The 22991-nt window shown below is 38.3% G+C and overlaps 1 non-coding gene across 1 annotated transcript; it reads right to left on the bottom strand.

Moving 5' to 3' along the window:
* Positions 1–1279: 1279 nt before the first annotated feature.
* LOC144570802 (small nucleolar RNA R71) lies at positions 1280–1385 on the bottom strand. Its single transcript, XR_013517026.1, has one exon. It is a non-coding gene; the product is annotated as a small nucleolar RNA R71 (small nucleolar RNA).
* Between the last annotated feature and the right edge of the window lie 21606 nt (positions 1386–22991).

A 22991-nucleotide genomic window follows, 5' to 3' on the forward strand; every position in this document is an offset into this window, starting at 1 on the left:
AAACCAGACTTTGTACGGTTTACCCAGAACGTGTGCGGATGGTGACAGAGTTGCATGTTGCTGAGTAACTATACAATTAACATGTATTAGCAGTAGCATGCGGTTAGTGATAGACCGTGCGCTATTGTTATGACAACCAGAACTTAGATTAAACAAGTTTGAATGATAGAATGTCTGATTCCCTAGAAGCCCATCTTCTAAACACTTAATCTACTACTACTTCTTTATTGTAATCCAATATTACAATTGAGAAACCAACAATCAAACAACCTAAAGGAACCGATAACCTAGACCTTAGTTTACATCTTAGATCTCTTAATACACCATCCATGTCGATCGACACCCCAATCTATACTGTACGATAGATTCATGAGCTTGTGAATCGAACCGATAACTTAGATCTTAGTTTACATCATAGATCTCTTAATACACCATCCCTGTGGATCGACACCCCAATCTATACTGTACGATAAATATTATTAGCATTGATTTCCACTCTATCAAGCTTTTTGGCACCGTTGCTGGGGAAGGTGTAAAAATTATCACAGATTTTTACATTGTCATTAAGGTGTCTAAGTTATCAAACTGAATCTAGGTCTTTTAATTCTTTTAGTTTCTTTTCTTAATCTCTTTCCTCAATCTTTCTTAATCTCTTATTTTCTTCTTGTAGGTGCATACACTGGCTGGATACACGAGATCCAGTCTAGCTCTCAACTCAAATAAGAAGTTAACCCCTCATCTCTCAACTCCAGTCAAGAGGAAGTACGTAAGGAAGCAAGACCCCTCCAAGGGAATTCTGCCCAAACCTTCTGAGATGTCTTCCAATGATGGAGTTATACTCAACCCTACACTACAACGCAATCACCAAGCTCCACCCAACCGAGTGGAGGCCAATGGAGAAGAGACTAGACCTATCAAAGACTATTCCATGCCAACTGGGAGCACAACTGAAGTAGCATTCGTATACCAACCGCCAATGCTCAAACCGAACTCAAGACTTCATAACCAGCCGCCAATGCTCAAACCGAAGTACAAAGAAATCGATTTGAAGGCTGACCGGGAGATAACCCCCATATCCACATCTCTAATTTCCTCACCATCAGTGATTCCATCTGACAAGGAGTAGAGCAAGACCACATGCGTCTCCGCCTATTTCCTTTCTCACTTGGACCAAGGCCGAAAGCATGGCTAGACTCTCTAGATCCCGAGTCAATCATAACCTGAGATGAGCTCGCCACCACCTTCCTTGCCAAGTACTTTCCACCAAAGATGACCACTGACTATCGATCGAGAATCACCGGTTTTCAACAACAAGATGGAGAATCTCTGAATGATGCATGAGAGCACCACAAGGACCTCTTACGAGAGTGTCCCCACCATGGGCTTGGCAAATGGCTAGTTCTACAATCTTTCTATGATAGTCTCTTCCCTCATCTGAAGCAAATACTAGAATCGTCCGCTGGAGGAGCATTCATTAGTCAAAGTGTCAAGGATGCTAACCGAATCATAAATGACTTGTGCCAAAGCCACTCTGGGCAAGCACAATGTCAATGACTTCACTCTCCCCTCCGCCAAAGTGGACGCATTAACTAGTGTTGTATCCAAGTTGACAACCCAAAAAGCAATAGTGGCAAACATTGTAACATGCGGTGACTGTGGAGAGTCTCACAATCCTAAGGATCATTGTCCTCTCATGAACGAGGCCGAGGCCGAGCAAATTACCATGGTAGGGAATCCTTAATCTAACAATTACAATCCTAACTATTATAATGCAGGAATGAGGAATGATCAAAACCCTACCTACAACAACCAAGGAGGCATGCGCCAACCGAACTATCAAAATCGACCCACACAACAACAACCATATCTGCAGCGATAATTCGATGCTCAACCGCCTCGTAAACCTTATTTGGTGGAGGATGGATGAATTCATTAGATCTCAAAAGAAGACAAGCGATGACATGGCTGCAAGTGTGGCTGCACTAACCGACAGAACAAAGAATGTCGAAAATCAGGTTGCTTATCTAGCAAATGATTTCGCCAATTTCTCAAGAGGAAGATCCAACCTATCGGGTCAGCCGGAGGTGAATCCTAAGGAGAGTTGCAAGTGCATCAACCACCGAAAAGAATGCGGATATGAAGGACCTTCAACTAGCGAAGGAGGATCCTTCTTGCCACCACCCAACCACTAAAACTAGGTGCAGCAAGCGCTGCTTGGGAGGCAACCCAAGAACTTACTTTACATTCGTTTTTACTTTTAGCATTCTCTTTTCTTAGCATAACTACAGTAAGGTCATGGTTAGGACTTGCACACTTAAGAGTGATAACTTAACACTTTAAGCCTACATAAAGAGTCACAACTAATGGGCACAATATATACTTAACATGAACACTTCTGTTAAAAGTCTAAGCAAATACACCAGTATGGAACTTTTCGCCCATCAGTGCGCTTCAACACTAAACCACATGCAACTGAGAGAATGTCAAAAATTTATATCTCCCTACCATAAATAGCAGTCTCGATAGCACACGGTTCAAGCTAGAATCGCACACGGATGGAGCTCCAATAGAAGCAACCATGGCTAAAGGAAAATCTGATATCTTGAGGCCGTGTGGGTCACCTGAGAACCGCACGCGACCGAAATGCCCCATCAGTTGTTAAAATGGAAAAAGTTCTAAGTATTCTAGCGCACACGTTTTTCTTCATATCATATGCTGGCTCTGAATAAGGTAAAACCAATCGCACACGGATCGCCGTTGGCTTTGAATAAGGTAATATACCAGCAAGCACACAGTTTGGCAGCAAACCGCATGCGATTCTGGTACTTGTGCGAATTGAAGGAAAATGCAGGAAAATTTTCTAAGTTCTAGATTTTTTGGCAGTTATAACTTGTATACTAACTGCATTCTATGATCACAGGGACTTAGAAGAATTTGGAGACAGGATCAAATAAGAGAATAACCATAATTCAGTTATTTTGGAGGTTTTTATGTATTAAGCAAAATAACCACCATGATCCAAAATAACCAACACTCCACTACTCCAATCTCTTGATTACTACTCTCCCTATAAATCTTGACATAATTCTCTGTCATTTTCTCTCACAACACTTAGCAATTTCCGAAATTCTCTCTAATAATTCAAGTTCAAGAAATTATGTAGGTCTTCTGTCACAACATTCCAGAAGCACACGGTTCAGCACTAAACCGCATGGATCATTCACGAACCGCATGGAGTCTCTGGAAGATGGCCAGTAACTCTGATCCAAGCAAGAGTCTTTCACCATGGGAAGCAACAACAGAAATGAGACTCAACTTCACATTTGACATCCGCTAATTACGATACCAAGCCCTGAAGGAGCGCCAAGTGGTGAATACCAAGGCTCTAATAGTGTTGTAGTAGGTTTGCAAATGCCCTATTATCTTGCCATATAGAGACACTAGTATAGTGCAAACACCTTCAATTGATATCCTTTGTAGTAGGTTTGACATTCGTTGTATTAGGGTTGTAAATGCCTTATTATCTTGCCATATAGAGACACAACTATAGTGCTCGAAACACCTTCAATTGGAGTGTTGTACTAGGGTTGTAAATGCCCTATTATTTTGCCATCTGGAGACAACTAGAGTGCTCCAAATACCTTCAATTGGAGTGTTGTATTAGGGATGTCTCCATCTGGAGCCCTATTATCTTGCCTTCTGGAGACCCTACTAGAGTGTTCCAAACACATTCAATTGGAGTGTTGTATTAGGGTTGCAACTACCCTCTTCCCTTGCCATATAGAGACACTACTAGAGAGCTCCAAACAACTTCAATTGGAGTGTTGTATTAGGGTTATAAATGCCATATTATCTTGCCATCTAGAGAGGCTACTAGATTACTCCAAACATGTTCAATTGGAGCGTTATATTAGGGTTGTAAATGTCCTATTATCTTGCCATCTAAAGACACTACTAGATTGCTCCAAACAACTTCAATTGGAGTCTTGTATTAGGGTTGTAATTGCCCAGTTATCTTGCCATCTGGAGACACGACTAGATTGCTCCAAACATCTTCAATTGGAGTGTTGTAGTAGGTTTGAAAATGTCCTATTATATTGCCATATAGAGACACTATTAGAGTGCTCCAAACACCATCAATTGAAGTGTTGTATAAGGGTTCTCAATGCCCTATTATCTTGCCATCTGGAGACACTACTAGAGTGCTCCAAAAATGTTCAATTGGAATGTTGTATTAGGGTTGCAAATGCCCTCTTATATTGCCATATCGAGACACTATTTGAGTGCTTCAAACACCATCAATTTGATTGTTGTATTAGGGTTGTAATTTCCCTCTTCTCTTGCCATATAGAGCCATTACTAGAATGCTCCAAACGCCTTCAATTGGAGTGTCGTATGTGTGTTGAAAATGCCCTATTATCTTGCCATATAGAGACACTAGATTGCTCCAAACACCTTCAATTGGAGCGTTGTATTAGGGTTCTAATTGCCCTGTTATCTTGCAATCTGGACACACTACTAGATTGCTCCAAACACCTTCAATTGGAGTGTTGTACTAGGTTTGCAAATACCCTATTGTCTTGCCATATAGAGATACTACTAAAGTGCTCCGAACACCTTCAATTGGAGAGTTGTATTAGGGTTGTAAATGCCCTATTATCTTGCCATCTGGAGACACTATTGGAATACTCCAAACACCTTCAATTGGAGTGTTGTATTACGGTTGGAAATGCCCTATCATATGGCCATATAGAGACACTAGTAGATTGGTCGGAGGACCTTGAATTGGAGGTTGTCTAGTGTTGCAATGCCCTATTATCTTTCCATATAGAGACACTACTTGAGTGCTCCAAACACCTTCAATAGGAGTGTTGTATTAGGGTTATAAATGCCATATTATCTTGCCATCTAAAGACACTACTAGAGTGCTCCAAACACGTTCAATTGAAGTGTTGTATTAGGGTTGTAATTGCCCTATTATGTTGCCATATAGAGACATTACTAGAGTACTCCAAGCACCTTCCATTGGAACATTGTATTAGGGTTGTAACTGCCTTGTTATATTGCCATCTGGAGACACTAATAGATTTCTCCGAACACTTTCAATTGGAGTGCTGTATTAGGTTTGCAAATGCCCTATTATTTTGCCATTCTGAGACACTACTAGAATACCCCAAACACTATTAATTGGAGTGTTATAATAGGGTTATAAATGCCTAATTATCTTGCCATCTAAAGACACTGCTAGAGTCCTCGAAACACCTTCAATTGGAGTGTTGTATTAGGGTTGTAAATGCCTTGTTATATTGCCATCTGGAGACACTAATAGATTGCTCCAAACACCTTCAATTGGACGGTTGGATTAGGGTTGCAACTACCCTCTTCTATTTCCATATAGAGACATTACTAAAGTGCTCCAAACACCTTCAATTTGAGTATTTATTCGGGTTGTAAATGGCCTATTATCTTGCCATATGGAGACACTACGAGAGTACTTCAAACACCTTCAATTGGAGCATTGTATTAGGGTTGTAATTGCCCTGTTATCTTGCCTTATTCATACACTAATAGGTTGCTCCAAACTCCTTCATTTGGAGTATTGTATTGGGGTTGTAAATGACCTATTATCTTGCCATATAGAGACACTACTAGAGTGCTCCAAACACCTTCAATTGGAGTATTGTATTAGGGTTATAAATGCCATATTATCTTGCCATATAAAGACACTACTAGAGTTTTCCAAACACCTTCAATTGGAGCGTTGTATTAGGGTTGTAATTGCCCTGTTATCTTGCGATCTGGACACACTACTAGATTGCTCCAAACACCTTCAATTGGAGTGTTGTACTAGGTTTCCAAATGCCCTATTGTCTTGCAGTATAGAGATACTACTAAAGTGCTCCAAACACCTTCAATTGAAGTGTTGCATTAGGGTTGTAAATGCACTATTATTTTTGCCATCTGGAGACACTACTAGAATGCTCCAAACACCTTCAATTCGAGTGTTGTATTACGGATGGAAATGCCCTATAATCTGGCCATATAGAGACACTTCTAGATTGGTCGAAGCACCTTGAATTGGAGGTGTTGTACTAGTGCCCTATTATCTTGCCATATAGAGACACTACTTGACTGCTCCAAACACCTTCAATAAGAGTGTTGTATTAGGGTTATACATGCCATATTATCTTGCCATCTAAAGACACTACTAGACTGCTCCAAATACCTTCAATTGAAGTGTTGTATTAGGGTTGTAATTGCCCTATTATATTGCCATATAGAGACATTACTAGAGTGCTCCAAACCATTGGAGCGTTGTATTAGGGTTATAATTGCCTTGTTATATTGTCAGCTGGAGACACTACTAGATTGCTCCAAACACCTTCAATTGGAGTGTTGTACTAGTTTTGCAAATGCTCTATTATCTTGCCATATAGAGACACTACTAGAATGTCCTAAGCACTATCAATTGGAGTGTTGTAATAGGGTTATAAATGCCCATCTTGCCAACTCAAGACACTGCTACAGACCTTGAAACACCTTCATTTGGAGTATTGTATTGGGGTTGTAAATGACCTATTATCTTGCTATATAGAAACACTGCTAGAGTGCTCCAAAAACCTATAATTTTAGTGTCGTAATCGGGTTGTAAATGCCAAATTTTCTTGTTATCTGGAGACACTACTAGAGTGCTCCAAACACCTTCAATTGGAGTGTTGGATTAGGGTTGCAACTAACATCTTCTATTTCCATATAGAGACATTACTAGAGTGCTCCAAACACCTTCAATTGGAGTATTTATACGGGTTGTAAATGCCCTATTATCTTGTCATATGGAGACACTACGAGAGTGGTTCAAACACCTTCAATTGGAGAGTTGTGTTAGGGTTGTAATTGTCATATTATCTTGCCATATGCATACACTACTAGGTTGCTCCAAACTCCTTAAATTGGAGGTGTTGTACTAGGTTTGCAAATGCCCTATTATTTTGCCATATAGCGACACTACTAGAGTGCTCCAAACACCTTCAATTGGAGTGTTGTATTTGGGTTGTAAATGCCCTATTATTTTGCCATCTGGAGACACTACTAGAGTGGTACAAACACCTTCAATTGGAGTGTTGTATTAGGGTTGCAACTACCCTCTTCCCTTGTCATATAGAAATGTTACTAGAGAGCGCCAAACACATTCGATTGGAGTGTTGTATTAGTGTTGTAAGTGCCTTATTGTCTTGCCATCTGGACACGGTACTAGACTTCTCCGAACACATTCAATTGAAGCGTTATATTAGGGTTATAAATTATCGTGCAATCTAAAGACAGATTGCTCGAAACACCATCAATTGGAGTGTTGTCCTAGGTTTTGCAAATGCCCTGTTATCTTAGAGACAATACTAGAGTGCCCCAAACTCCTTCAATTGGAGTGTTGTATTAGGGTTATAAATGCTGAATTATCTTGCCATCTAAAGACACTACTAGAGTCCTCCAAAGACCTTCAATTGGAGTGTTGTATTAGAGTTGTAAATACCCTATTATCTTGCCATCTGGAGACATTACTAGAGTGTTCCAAACACCATTAATTGGAGTGTTGTATTAGGGTTGTAAATGCCCTATTATCTTGCCGACTAGAGACACTACTAGAGTGCTTCAAACACCTTCAATTAAAGTGTTGTATTAGGGTTGCAAATGCCCTATTATCTTGCCATATAGAGACACTATTAGAGTGCTCCAAACATCATTAATTAGAGTGCTGTATTAGGGTTATAAATGCTCAGTTATCTTCCCATTTAAAGACACTACTAGAGTCCTCCAAAGACCTTCAATTGGAGTGTTGTATTAGAGTTGTAAATGCCCTGTTATCTTGCAATATAGAGACACTACTAGAGTGCACCAAAAACCTTCAATTGGAGTGTTGTATTCTGGTTGTAAATGCCAAATTTTCTTGCTATCTGGAGACACTACTAAAGTGCTCCAAACACATTCAAGTAGAGTGTTGGATTAGGGTTGCAACTACCCTCTTCTATTTCCATATAGGGACATTACTAGAGTGCTCCAAACACCTTCAATTGGAGTATTTATTCGGGTTGTAAATGCCCTATTATCTTGTCATATGGAGACACTACGAGAGTGCTTCAAACACCTTCAATTGGAGAGTTGTGTTAGGGTTGTAATTGTCATATTATCTTGCCATATGCATACACTACTAGGTAGCTCCAAACTCCTTAAATTGGAGGTGTTGTACTAGGTTTGCAAATGCCCTAATATTTTGCCATATAGAGACACTACTAGACTGCTCCAAACACCTTCAATTGGAGTGTTGTATTAGGGTTATAAATGCCATATTATCTTGCCATATAACGACATTACGAGAGTGCTCCAAACACCTTCAATTGGAGTGTTGTATTTGGGTTGTTAATGCCCTATTATCTTGCCATCCGGAGACACTACTATAGTGCTACAAACACCTTCAATTTGAGTGTTGTATTAGGGTTGCAACTACCCTCTTCTCTTGCCATATTATCTTGCCATATAACGACACTACAAGAGTGCTCGAAACACCTTCAATTGGAGAATCTATTCGGGTTGTAATTGCCCAATTATCTTGCCATCTGGAGACACTACTAGAGTGCTCCAAATACCATGAATTGGAATGTTGTACTAGAGCTGTAAATGCCTTATTATCTTGCCATCCGGATACACTACTAGAGTGCTCCAGACACCATCAATTGAAATGTTGTATTAGGTTTGCAACTGCCCTATTATTTTGCCATATAGAAACACGACAAGAGTGCTCCAAACACCTTCAATTGGAATGTTGTATTAGGGTTGTTAATACCATATTATCTAGCTCTCTTGAGACACTGCTAGAGTGCTATAAACACCTTCAATTGGAGTGCTGTGTTAGGGTTGCAACTACCATCTTTTCTTGCCATATAGAGACATTACTACAGTGCTCCAAATACATTCAATTGCAGTATTGTATTCGGGTTGTAAATGCCATATTATCTTGCCATATGGAGATACTACAAGAGTGCACCAAACACCTTCAATTGAAGCGTTGTATTAGTGTTGTCAATGCCCTATTATCTTGCCATCTGGAGACACTACTAGAGTGCTCCAAACACCTTCAATTGGAGTGTTGTATTAGGGTTGCAAATGCCCTATTAGCTTGCCATATAGAGACACTACTAGAGTGTTCCAAACACCATCAATTGGAGAGCTGTATTAGGGTTATAAATGCTCCATTAGCTTTCCATTTGGAGCACTACTAAAGTGCTCCAAACACCTTCAATTGGAGTGTTGAATTAGGGTTGCAATACCCTCTTCTCTTGCCATATAGAGACAGTACTATAGTGCTCCAAATACCTTCAATAGGAGTGTTGTATTAGGGTTGTAAATGCCATATTATCTTGCCATCTGGAGACACTACTAGAGTGCTTCAATCACCTTCAATTGGAGTGTTGTATTAGGGTTGCAAATGCCCTATTATCTTGCCATATAGTCACACTATTAGAGTGCTCCAAACATCATCAATAGGACTGTGGTATTAGGGTTATAAATGGTAAGTTATCTTGCCAAAGACCTTCAATTGGAGTGTCGTATTAGAGTTGTAAATGCCCTGTTATCTTGCAATATAGAGACACTACTAGAGTGCTTCAAACACCTTAAATTGGAGTGTTGTATTAGGGTTGCAAATGGCCTATTATCTTGCCATATAGAGACACTATTAGAGTGCTCCAAACATCTTCAATTGGAGTGCTCAGTTATCTTGCCATCTAAAGACACTACTAGAGTCCTCCAAAGACTTTCAATTGGAGTGTTGTATTAGGGTTGTTAACATCCTATTATCTTGCCATCTCGAGACACTACTAGACTGCTCCAAACACCATTAATTGGAGAGTTGTATTAGGGTTATAAATGCCCCATTATCTTGCCATTTGGAGCACTACTAAAGTGCTCCAAATACCTTCAATTGGAGTGTTGTATTAGGGTTGCAACTACCCTATTTTCTTAACATATGGAGACATTACTAGAGTGCTCCAAAGTCCTTCAATTGGAGTAAATGCCCTCTTATATTGCCATATGGAGACACTACGAGAGTGCTCCAAACAACTTCAATTGGAGCGTTGTATTAGGGTTGTAATTGCCCTGTTATCTTGCCTGATGGAGACACTACTAGATTGCTCCAACATCCTTCAACTCGAGGTGTTATACTAGGTTTGCAAATGCCCTATTATCTTGCCATATAGAGACACTACTAGAGTGCTCCAAACACCTTCAATTGGAGTGTTGTATTTGGTTATAAATGCCATATTGTCGTGCCATCTAAAGACACTACTAGAGTGCTCCAAACACCTTCAATCTGAGTGTTGTATTAGGGTTGCAACTACCCTCTTTGGTTGCCATATAGAGACATTATTAGAGTGCTCCAAACACCATCAATTGGTGTGTTGTATTCGGATTGTAGATGCCCTTTTATCTTTCCATCTGAAGACCCAACTAGAGTGCTCCAAACACCTTCAATTGGAGTGTTGTATTGGGGTTGTAAATGTCCTATTATCTTGCAACATAGAGGCACTGCTAGAGTGCTCCAAAAACCTACAATTTTAGTGTTGTAGTCATGTTGTAAATGCCCAATTTTCTTGCTATCTGGAGATACTACTAGAGTGCTCTAAACACTTTCAATTGGAGTGTTGGATTAGAGTTGCAACTGCCCTCTTCTATTGTCATATAGAAACATTACTAGAGTGCTCGAAACACCTTCAATTGGAGTATCTATTAGGGTTGTAAATACCCAATTATCTTGCCATCTGGAGACACTACTAGAGTGCTCCAAACACCTTCAATTGGAGTGTTGTATTAGGGTTACAAATGCCATATTAGCTTGCCATATAGAGACACTACTAGAGTGTTCCAAACACCATTAACTGGAGTGTTGTATTAGGTTTATAAATGCCCAATTATCTTGCCATTTTGGAGCACTACTAAAGTGCTCCAAACACCTTAAATTGGAGTGTTGAATTTGGGTTGCAATTACCCTCTTCTCTTGCCTTATAGAGACAATATTGTGCTCCAAATATCGTCAATTGGAGTGTTGTATTAGGGTTGTAAATGCCCTATTATCTTGCCATCTGGAGACACTACTAGAGTGCTTCAAACACCTTCAAATGAAGTGTTGTATTAGGGATGCAAATGCCCAATTATCTTGCCATATAGAGACACTATTAGAGTGCTTCAAACATCATCAATCGGAGTGTTGTATTGGGGTTAGAAATGCTCAGTTATCTGGCCATCTAAAGACACTACTAGAGTCCTCCAAAGACCTTCAATTGGAGTGTTGTATTATATATGTAAAGGCCATGTTATCTTGTAATATAGAGACACTACTAAAGTGCTTCAAACACCTTCAATTGGAGTGTTGAATTTGGGTTGCAATTACCCTCTTCTCTTGCCATATAGAGACAATATTGTGCTCCAAATATCATCAATTGGAGTGTTGTATTAGGGTTGTAAATGCCCTATTATTTTGCCATCTGGAGACACTACTAGAGTGCTTCAAACACCTTCAATTGGAGTGTTGTATTAGGGATGCAAATATCAAATTATCTTGCCATATAGAGACACTATTAGAGTGCTCCAAACATCATCAATTGGAGTGTTGTATTAGGGTTATAAATGCTCAGTTATCTTGCCATCTAAAGACACTATTAGAGTCCTCGAAAGACCTTTAATTGGAGTGTTGTATTAGAGTTGTAAATGTCCTGTTATCTTGCCATATAGAGACAATATTGTGCTCCAAATATCGTCAATTGGAGTGTTGTATTAGGGTTGTAAATGCCCTATTATCTTGCCATCTGGAGACACTACTAGACTGCTTCAAACACCTTCAATTGGAGTGTTGTATTAGGGCTGCAAATGCCCAATTAACTTGCCATATAGAGACACTATTAGAGTGCTCCAAACATCATCAATTGGAGTGTTGTATTGGGGTTATAAATGCTCAGTTATTTGGTCATCTAAAGACACTAGTAGAGTCCTCCAAAGACCTTCAATTGGAGTGTTGTATTAGATATGTAAATGACATGTTATCTTGTAATATAGAGACACTACTAGAGTGTTTCAAACACCTTCAATTGGAGTGTTGTATTAGGTTGCAAATGTCATATTATCTTGCCATATAGAGACACTATTAGAGTGCTCCAAACATCATCAATTGGAGCATTGTATTAGGGTTATAAATGCTCAGTTATCTTGCCATCTAAAGACACTACTAGAGTCCTCCAAAGACCTTCAATTGGAGTGTTGTATTAGGTTTATAAATGCCCAGTTATCTTGCCATCTAAAGACACTATTAGAGTCCTCGAAAGACCTTTAATTGGAGTGTTGTATTAGAGTTGTAAATGTCCTGTTATCTTGTAATATAGAGACACTACCAGAGTGTTTCAAACACCTTCAATTGGAGTGTTGTATTAGGGTTGCAAGTGCCTTATTATATTGCCATATAGAGACACTATTAGAGTGCTCCGAACATCTTCAATTGGAGTGTTGTATTAGGGTTATAAATGCTCAGTTATCTTGCCATCTAAAGACACTACTAGAGTCCTCCAAAGACCTTAAATTGGAGTGTTGTATTAGATATGTAAATTCCATGTTATCTTGCAATATAGAGATACTACTAGAGTGCTTCAAACACCTTCAATTGGAGTGTTGTATTAGGGATGCAAATGCCCAATATTCTTGCCATATAGAGACACTATTAGAGTGCTTCAAACATCATCAATCGGAGTGTTGTATTGGGGTGATAAATGCTCAGTTATCTTGCCATGTAAAGACACTACTAGAGTCCTCCAAAGACCTTCAATTGGAGTGTTGTATTAGATATGTAAATGCCATGTTATCTTGCAATATAGAGATACTACTAGAGTGCTTCAAACACCTTCAATTGGAGTGTTGTTTTAGGGTTGCAAATGCCCTATTATCTTGCCATATAGAGACACTATTAGAGTGCTCCAAACATCATCAATTGGAGTGTTGTATTAGGGTTATAAATGCTCAGTTATCTTGCCATCTAAAGACACTACTAGAGTCCTCCAAAGACCTTAAATTGGAGTGTTGTATTAGATAAGTAAATGCCATGTTATCTTGCAATATAGAGATACTACTAGTGTGCTTCAAACACCTTCAATTGGAGTGTTGTATTAGGGTTGTAAATGCCCAATTATCTTGCCATATAGAGACACTACTAGAGTGCCCCCAAACACCTTCAATTGGAGTGTTGTGTTAGGTTTATAAATGCTCAATTATCTTGCCATCTAAACACACTACTAGAGTCCTCCAAATACCTTCAATTGGAGTGTTGTATTAGAGTTGTAAATGTCCTATTATCTTGCCATCTGGAGACACTACTAGAGTGCTCCAAACACCTTCAATAGAAGTGTCGTATGAGCGTTGCAACTGCCCTATTATATTGCCATATAGAAACACAAGTACAATGCTGCAAACACCTTCGATTGGAGTTTTGTATTAGGGTTGTTAATACCCTATTGTCTTGCCATATAGAGACAGTACTATAGTGCTCCAATCACCTTCAATTGGAGTGTTGTATTAGGGTTGTCAATGCCCTATTATCTTGTCATCTAGAGACACTATTAGAGTGCTTCAAACACCTTTAATCGTAGTGTTGTTTTTGGGTTGCAAATGCCCTATTAGCTTGCCATATAGAGACACTATTAGAGTCCTCCCAACACCATCAATTGGAGTGTTGCATTAGGGTTGTAAATGCCTATTATCTTGCCATCTAAAGACACTACTAGATTGCTCCAAACTCCTTCAATTGGATTGTCGTACTTGGTTTGCAAATGCCCTGTTATCTTGCTATATAGTGACACTATTAAGGTGCTCCGAACACCATCAATTGGAGTGTTGTATTAGGGTTGTAAATTCCCTATTGTCTTGCCATCTTGAGACACTACTATAGTTCTCCAAACACCTTCAATTGGAGTATTGTATTAGGGTTATAAATGCCTTATTATGTTGTCATCTAAAGAGACTACCAAAGTGCTCCAAATACCTTCAATTTAAGTGTTGTATTAGGGTTGTAAATGCCCTATTATTTTTCCATGTTAAGACACTACTAGTGTGCTCGAAACACCTTCAATTGGAGTGTTGTATTAAGGTTGTAAATGCCCTATTATCATGCCATTTGGAGACAATACTAGAGTGCTCCAAACACCTTCAATTAGAGTGTTGTATTAGGCTTCCAACTACCCTATTCTCTTGCCATATATAGACACTATTAGAGTGCTCCAAGCACCAACAATTGGCGTGTTGTATTAGGTTTGAAAATTCCATATTATTTTGCCATCTAGAGACACTACTAGAGTTCCCCAAAAAACTTCAATTGGAGTGTTGTATTAGAGTTGTAAGTGCCTTATTATAATGCCCCAAAAAACTCCAAACACCAATTGGAGTGTTGTATTAGAGTTGTAAGTCCCCCAAAAAATGCCAAACACCATCAATTGGTGCGTTGTATTAGGGTTGTAATTGCCCAGTTATGTTGCTATCTGGAGACATAACTAGATTGCTCTAAACGCCCTCAATTGGGGTGTTGGACTAGGTTTTCAAATGCCCTATTATCATGCCTTATAGAGACACTACTAGAGTGCTCCAAACACCTTCAATTCGTGTGTTGTATTAGGGTTATAAATGCCCTATTATCTTGTCATATAGAGACACTATTAGAGTGCTCGAAACACCATCAATTGGAGTGTTGTATTAGCGTTGTAAATGCCCTATTATCTTTCCATCTAGAGGCACTACTAAAGTGTTCCAAACACCTTCAATTGGAGTGTTGTATTAGTGTTGGAACTACCATTTTTTCTTGTAATATTGAGACATTACTAGAGTGCTCCAAACACCTTCAATTGGAGGTGTTCTGCTAGGTTTGCAAATGCTGCCCTATTATCTTTCCATATAGATACAATACTAGAGTGCTCCAAACATCTTCAATGGGAGTGTTGTATTAGGGTTGTAAATGCCCTATTATCTTGTCATCTAGAGACACTACTAAAGTTCTCCAAACACCTTCAATTGAAGTGTTGTATTAGGGTTGCAAATGCCCTTTTATCTTACTATATATAGACACTATTAGAGTGCTCCAAACACCATTAATTGGAGTGTTTTATTAGGGTTGTAAATGCCTTATTATCTTGCCTTCTGGAGACACTACTAGAGTGCTCCAAGCACTTTCAATTGGAGTGTTGTATTAGGGTTGCAACTACCCTCTTCTCTTTCCATATAGAGACATTACTAGAGTGCTCCAAACACCTTGAATTGGAGTGTTGTATTAGGATTGTAAATGCCCTATTATTTTACCATATAGAGACACTACTAGAGTGCTCCAAACACCTTCAATTAGAGTATTGTATTAGGGTTATAAATGCCCTATTATGTTGCCATCTAAAGAGACTACTAGAGTGCTCCAAACACCTTCAATTGAAGTGTTGTATTTGGGTTGTAAATGCCATATTATCTTGCCATCTGGAGACACTACTAGAGTGCTCCAAACACCTTCAATTGAAGTGTTGTATTTGGGTTGCAAATTTCCTATTATCTTGCCATATAGAGATACTACTAGAGTGTTCCAAATACCTTCAATTGGAGTGATGATTAAATGTTGTGATTTAAGCTTACAGATCAACTCGGACTTGCTGCCGGTTCAATGTCATAGATGCATATAAGTGTTTATATGTCGTCCAATTTCACCATGTGTGAACATCACTATGGATTCTTTGTTTTGTCATTAATGGTTCACACTGTTATTGTCTAAAGTATGAGACTATGGTATATCTGCTTAAGGAATGTGCATTAGTGGTTGGTGTCCAACGCTCTCCGTAAAAAGGGGCTATTCAAACATCTTCTCTATGTACAGTACTTACGTTGGGTATGACACATATGTCAACAAGACTAAATATCCCTTACTAGGCATGCTGGTGTATGCAGAGTAAGCTATGATATCCATGCCATTAAATCTATAACAACCCATTTTAATCGTTCAGAGAGCTTGGTATCCATGCCATTCCCTCTCTGTGTCATTAGAACCCCATACCGATTTAGGTCATTAGGGTCTGAGCTCATCAATCACTTTCTATTCAAATTAATTGGTCAGGGAACATCGTAAAGAGGTGAGAGACACCTTTACACTCTCAATTTTCCATTTGGTGTTTGATTTTGACAAATCCCCAATCCATTCTTCCTTTTCCTTTATTCAATTCTCTTCGTAGGTTGAGAAATAAACCAAATTGACTGTTCCATTGTTATCGTCTATCGGTTTATAGCTTAGAATTGAAAGGAATTGGGTTAATTCGGCTTAAGTCACTTGAATTTCGATTTCCTTTGCTTCCTTGTTCATCAGAGAAGAAGGGAGGAGAAGGAAAAGAGAGAGAGAAGGACTGTCAGGGTGGGGCCCGTGCATCAAACTCCCAAACCCGACGTTCTTTTTCTCTCAGATTTGAATACTCCCAGCTTGTCATGAATCGAGGCGCTGGCGACTGGGCATGTAGCGCTTTGGTCTAGTGAACAAAGTTTACCCATATCGAAGGGTTCAAATGCGCTGGAGCACTGGGGTTTTAAATGGGCTCGGGTTGGATTGAGCTTGGAGCATGGTGAACCACACAGCTGACAGCTCGGTTCACATGTTCATTCTTCATGCTCTGGGTCCATCCAGATTCACAGTTCAGCAAAATTTTCATTTATTCACTGACTAGTGGGCCCAAGGTATGGTGTTGTGCTTTGAAGCTCTAGTTTATACACCAATTGGTCAGGGCAAATGCTATGGGTACCCAGAGACACGTGGCACCAATTTGGAACTGCCATGTTATCAAATTATTTAAAAATTCACAACTCTTCAACCATTTTGAGTTAGAAGGTGTATAATATATCAAAATTCATGGTCTCACATGTAGAATATTATCATGATTTCTAACATGCCATTATTGATAACACAAAAATATATAGCGAAAATCACTACTTTTTAGTACGAAAAATTACGAAAATGCGTATGCAAAGTACCCATTTTTCCGAATTATTTTGGCAGGTTTTGAAGAAAGTTGTGAATTTAGGTTGATAACGGAGCAAAAATGCCATATTTAGGCCGATTCTGAATAAGGCGTCAAAATAGGGTAACACATGGAGTATGCAAACACCTCACACAAAGTGCACAACATGCAACATGGCAAAATTCACTGAAATTCAGCTAAGTATAGTGCCCTACGGCCTCGGGTTTGTCGCATGTGGCATAAAAGCCTATGCCGCAGGGGCACACGGATTGAATCCGTGGACTGTCTAGTTTGGATTAAATCTCAGCCGTTAGACATCAAGTTTCTAGAAAGACGCGTTTCCAGGTGTGGCAGGCCTCGCCTCGCCTTGAAGCCTAAGTTTAACACTCCAAATATAGCATTTATGCTATATTTGGCACCCATGATCTCCATGTTCTCCATGACTCCTCACTTATAGGCTAGGCTATATAAACCCCTCTTGTAATAGGAATTAGTGTGCATGTTTTACTTGTGTAAGTCCATAGTTTAGAGCATAATATTACGTGAAATATTTGGAGTTGTGGAGAAGAAGAGGCGCTTGAAGTCCAAGGCGGAAGAAGAAGAAGTCTTCTAAGGATGAGGTGTCTAGGTTTTAGGTTATGTCTTTCTTTTATTACTTCTCTTATTTTGTCATGGCTTTGAGTAGCTAAGCTCCTCCTCTCTAGGGATGGATGTAATGAATTCTAATTGCTCTTTACTATAATATTTATTTTTCTTTTATGTCTATTTGAGATTTCGTTATACTTAGAATGCTATTGAAATATGTCCTTGCATACATAGTTCTGTCTACAGATGGTTCAGTGTCCTCCACATACCAATAGGTGTTATAAGTAGTTGTACCTCGGTGTGAGAAGGGATACATGTAAGTACTATAAACACTTTGGCTAACGAGGCCTGGTCGCGATTCAAAGGCTAGGGTTCGAACCCAATGGGCTCCCTTGGCAGGACAAATATTAGATAGTATCTCGAGGTTTAATTAGGAATTTATTTATTACTTGTAATGAATAGGGTTTAGGGTTATTACTTAGCGAGTAATAGGGAAATATAATTAATTAGATTGGTGTGAGTGGTTTAATTACATTATATCCTGTGATAATCAGAATTGTCCCCCACAAGCCGACCTTAGAGTCGAAGAACCTTTCAAATATGCATAGAACTGAACCCAAGTAATCCGTGGGGAATAATAGTACTGGTATGCGGCTCTGCTCTACGGGGTGGTCTATGTCACATACGGCAGTGACAGTGCCGTATACGGGTAGACATGAGTACCATAAATATTGTATTGAGTAAATTAGAAAGAATTCGTCCAAAACCCTAGAAGCTCCCTAAACTTGGTTTACAGCAATTAGCATCTCCACCTATATCCTTGCCAGAGTAAACTGTAAAATCAACTTGCACCTATTATTATTATTATTATTGTTATTATTTATTTTAATTAGTATTCACGCAACCTAAACAAACCCGAAGAACCTAGACTAGTGTTATTGTTGTTAAACTACTAAGATCTATCCCTGTGGATCGACACCCGACACTACTACACGGTAGAATTATGCGCTTGTAATCCGACGGAGTAGCATTATGGTAACTAAGTATATATTTATATATACTAAAAGTTAGTAGTCTCATTTAGAGTCATCAATTATCAATTCATCTTGGAGAGCCTTCATGCATCTTTGGCATTTTCCAAGCATCTCAAACATTGTCAATTTCCGATTTATTTAATTTGGCAACATTTTAGGATACAACATGCATAAATATGACATTTTTGCTCTATTTTTGGATTAAATACGCAAATTTCTATAAAACCTGCCAAAATAGCCTAAAAACACGTTTGCGGTAAATAATTTGGAAAATTGACTACTTTGCATTCATTTTTTTGCCATTTTTCATACTAAAAAGTAGTGATTTTCGCTCTATAATTTGGCATCATCATTCTCTCGAAAGTTGTCGGAGATTTCTTTTCTGCAATACTAGAGATGAATAAAAATTAAGTCTCTAAAAGATATTTAATCAACTTTAAATTAGGTCTCTTAAAGAAATTTTGCTACTTTGGCATTATTTTTGAATTGACTAAGATATTCATTTACATTGAAAAATAACTAAATTTGAGAAAAGAAAAGCAAACATGATAGCAAGCTTCCATAAAATCAAAGGAGATCAAGGGCGCACTTCTGTAGAATCGAAGGAGACGAAGAGGGTCTCGCGCTTCAGTATCGTAAAATTAGAGGCGGAGATGAAGCATATATTATTGAGTATGGCTAATATAACATCATTGTCATTTCAGTCTATATAACACCAACTTCAAAACCTATCAAATCAAGTTTAAATGGTGAATCCAAACCGTTCACATGTAAAATTTATTAGTTGTGCGTTTACATGTAAAATTTATAATTTTTTGAGTTTATTCGGTATCAAGTCAAGCGGTCAAATGTTTGAGTTTTTAAGTTAATTTTAATACATTCATTTTTCAATTTTTTTTGCCGCTTGATTTGGTACTAAAATAACTCAAAAATATAAAAAGTTTGTATGTAAACGCATCACTCATAAAGTAAATTGGTTTGAACGGTTTGGATTCACCATTTCAACCCGATTTGATAGGTTTTGGAGTTGGTGTTATATAGACTGAAATGACACTGATGTTATATTAGCCATACTCTATATTATTATATATATAATCCATGAAGGGTTTGATACTATTCACAACCTCCCCTCCGTCTGATCCCATCTGACGGTTCTTAGCTGACCGTTTTATAGTAAAAATGACATGTGGGTTCTTGTTCACACAAAAGTATCCACAAAATTTCAGTACATCAAGCTGTACCTTTTAACCTTGATTACACTTTCGACTCAGATTGCAAGTTTACAATCCTAATCGCGTAGTATTATCAGGTATCGATCCACAGGGACGGTTGAAACTTAACTGGACTTTACTTAAATTAAATAAACTCTAGAAGTTGCAAATGTGATTTTGGTGTTTTAAAAAGATAAATAATAATATTCAAAACAATAAATATTTTTGGGGTTTTGTTTAATAAGAATAAAAAGGCGTTTTCAAGGTACTGTTTTCTGTGTATGGGACCCCGAGTTGATGTTGCAGCTACTGTTTTCTGTGTTGATACTAATGTTTAGAGTTTCTATCGACCAGATCTAGATACCTAACCTCAACTTTCGCATTTTGGCCTAGGACCCGATTACCGGACTCAAATACTTCCCTCTTAGATGCGTTAAACCTCAACTTTCGCATTTTGGCCTAATTTATCTAAGTTACTTGTCGGTTTACTAAAAGTATCCAAGGACTTTCGCCTCAAGGAAAGTTTCACCTTTCGGGTACTCCTTGGTTTCACCCTACTTCATATGCTTTATTCGGTTGGATTAAATGTCATAGACTTGGCTCCTAACACTTAGATGTGCGCATTCATCTAACGGGATGACTAATCAATTCAAGCAAGCACAAATAAAGCAATCAAAATACTACACAACAAGGTAAAAACAAAGCATTCAACACAAAATCCAAGTAGCATACGAACAAAACTAAACTAGAAACTACATCTTAGCCCTAGAAACTAAAATAAAAGAAAGCAAATAAAACAAGTAAAGATAATGATAAGGGAGCTCATGGCAAAACTCAAGGAAGGAAGAAGATCCGTCGCAAAACTCTCGTTTTCCTCCTCTCTACTTGCTCTCCAAGCCAAGCCCTCGCTCCCAAACCCTAGGTTGATCCCCCATGATGCAGAATGGTCTCTCCCCTTTTTTTGGTGTGGAATATCTCCTTTAATGCCCCAGATCACCTCTCAAGAGGCTTCCTTTTCAGCCTCCTTAAATTATGCTCATTTCAGATTCCAGCTGGATTTTCCGAATTAGCGTCCTACGGCCCGTAGGGGACCCCGTACGGGCCGTATGCCTGTGCTTTGTCTTGGAGACTTTGTGCCTCTGTTGTGGAACCTTCTGTGTGGTTGGGCAGATCTTGTACGGGCCGTAGGGAATGTCATACGGGCCGTATGAAAAGTAGTCAGATCCAGTTTTTTCGCCATTTTTCCTGCAAAATACCAAACAAAGCATAGCAGTACCACATTTCATCGAAATACAAGTAAAAAGTCCACGTTTATAGGCTTTAAAGAACAGGTTTCATAGAATAAGACTGTGTAGTTTCATACAAAATCTCAAAACAAATCGTGAGATATCGGCTCTCAAAAATTGCCCGAACTGCTGAAGGAGTGCTTCTGAGCCCAAATTTGCACCTCTGATTAACATATCAAAACACCTTCAAAAATTATGAAAATTTACCGACATGCATTATTGACTTCATAGAACAAGACTGAAGTTTCATACAAAATCTCAAAACAGATCGTGAGATATCGGCTCTCAAAAATTGCCCGAACTGCTGAAGTCAAGAAGAGTAAACCCGCTTAGCGGAAATCTGAATATATAAGCAAGAAAATATTAGTACAAATTATAAATAAAAGACATTTTATAAATCAATAAGTTTGTTTAGGACTAAAGAATTTGTTGTTGTTGTTGTGTTGTGTTGTTGTTTTATTATTGAATAGGAAGATCAAGTATAGAATATTTTTTAAAATAGATAAAATTATACATGATAAAAATCACTTAATGCTACCTTTTTGCAAATTAAAAAGATATTATTAATTTTTGTACTTGATTAATACATTAGTATCTTCAAAACTATTCTTAAAAATCATTTTAAGAAATGAGGAATTAAAAAAAAAAAACGAATTGGTATTGAGGTTGAGCCGAGCAAAACGACGTACGACACCAAAGATCTCAGTTTCCTGTGGCTTGTCCGGTGCTTTCGTACATGTAGTTGGTAGTTTAATTGTAAACAAGGTCCACAAACTAACCACACACACGTGGATCTGAGGAAAAAATGCTACTTAAAATCAAGTTCTGGATAGTTCTGTTACTTTGCATCTCTTTTACGTGTGTGTGGGACGATGGACCGAGATGGTATGTTTCTGCTGTCCCAGTAAAACAGGCGGACAGGATTCAACGATACGGAAATAAATCTGCTGTGATCCAAAAAAATTGTAGGTACACTGATATTTCAAATTTAATATTTTATTTGTTTTGAAATTTATTTATAAAAATACAATTTTTATTGAGATTCATACATTCTAAAAAATGAAAAGTTAAAATTTGAAATAACAAAGACCTACAATTCCTTTGAATTGCAGCAGATTTATTTCCCAACGATACTGGGAATTGAAATTACCAGAGCTTTCGCGAACGGTTGCAACTTGTCGATGTCAATTGAAAAGGCAAATGAAAGGAATAAAGAAACAGGGTTATATTTTTGAAAAAGAAATATTGTCTCAAGTCCGTCCGTTATTCAAATTTGGCAGCAAGATGAATTGAGAAAGTTTTCAACTTTTACATCCAAATAAATAAAAAAAATGTTCGAATAGCATATTTGAAACTATATGTATATATTAGTAATAGATTCATTGTACTTAGCCATGTATTATGACTTGTGTTAGACTTGTAACAGATTTCAGTTATGATGCTGTTAGGTTAGTTAGTGAAGCAATTGAGCTCACTTGTAATCAGGGATCAGGGAAGTCTATATAAAATGTGACGCAAAATATAGAACTTGGCCCTCATTGACTTTAGTTGGTACAAGATTTATGGAGGTGTTTTGGTGCGCTACTAAGCCAGACATTTATTGCCCAAGACATTTTTGTGTTTGTACATTTAAAGCGTCCCACATGTAATCGCAGATGGCATTGCCAGTCGGTGTATTTTTCTGTCTGTGAGTAATTATTGTCCAACTACTAACAAAAAGTAATATAAATTCCATTGAAAAATTAAGTAATATACAAAAGTAACCGCTGATCTCAGCAAGGATCGAATAGCCAACGTTCCAGTACCTCCTCGGCTATA

The sequence above is a fragment of the Carex rostrata genome, chromosome 18, assembly GCF_964058835.1.
Source record: "Carex rostrata chromosome 18, lpCarRost1.2, whole genome shotgun sequence".
Taxonomy (NCBI): domain Eukaryota; kingdom Viridiplantae; phylum Streptophyta; class Magnoliopsida; order Poales; family Cyperaceae; genus Carex; species Carex rostrata.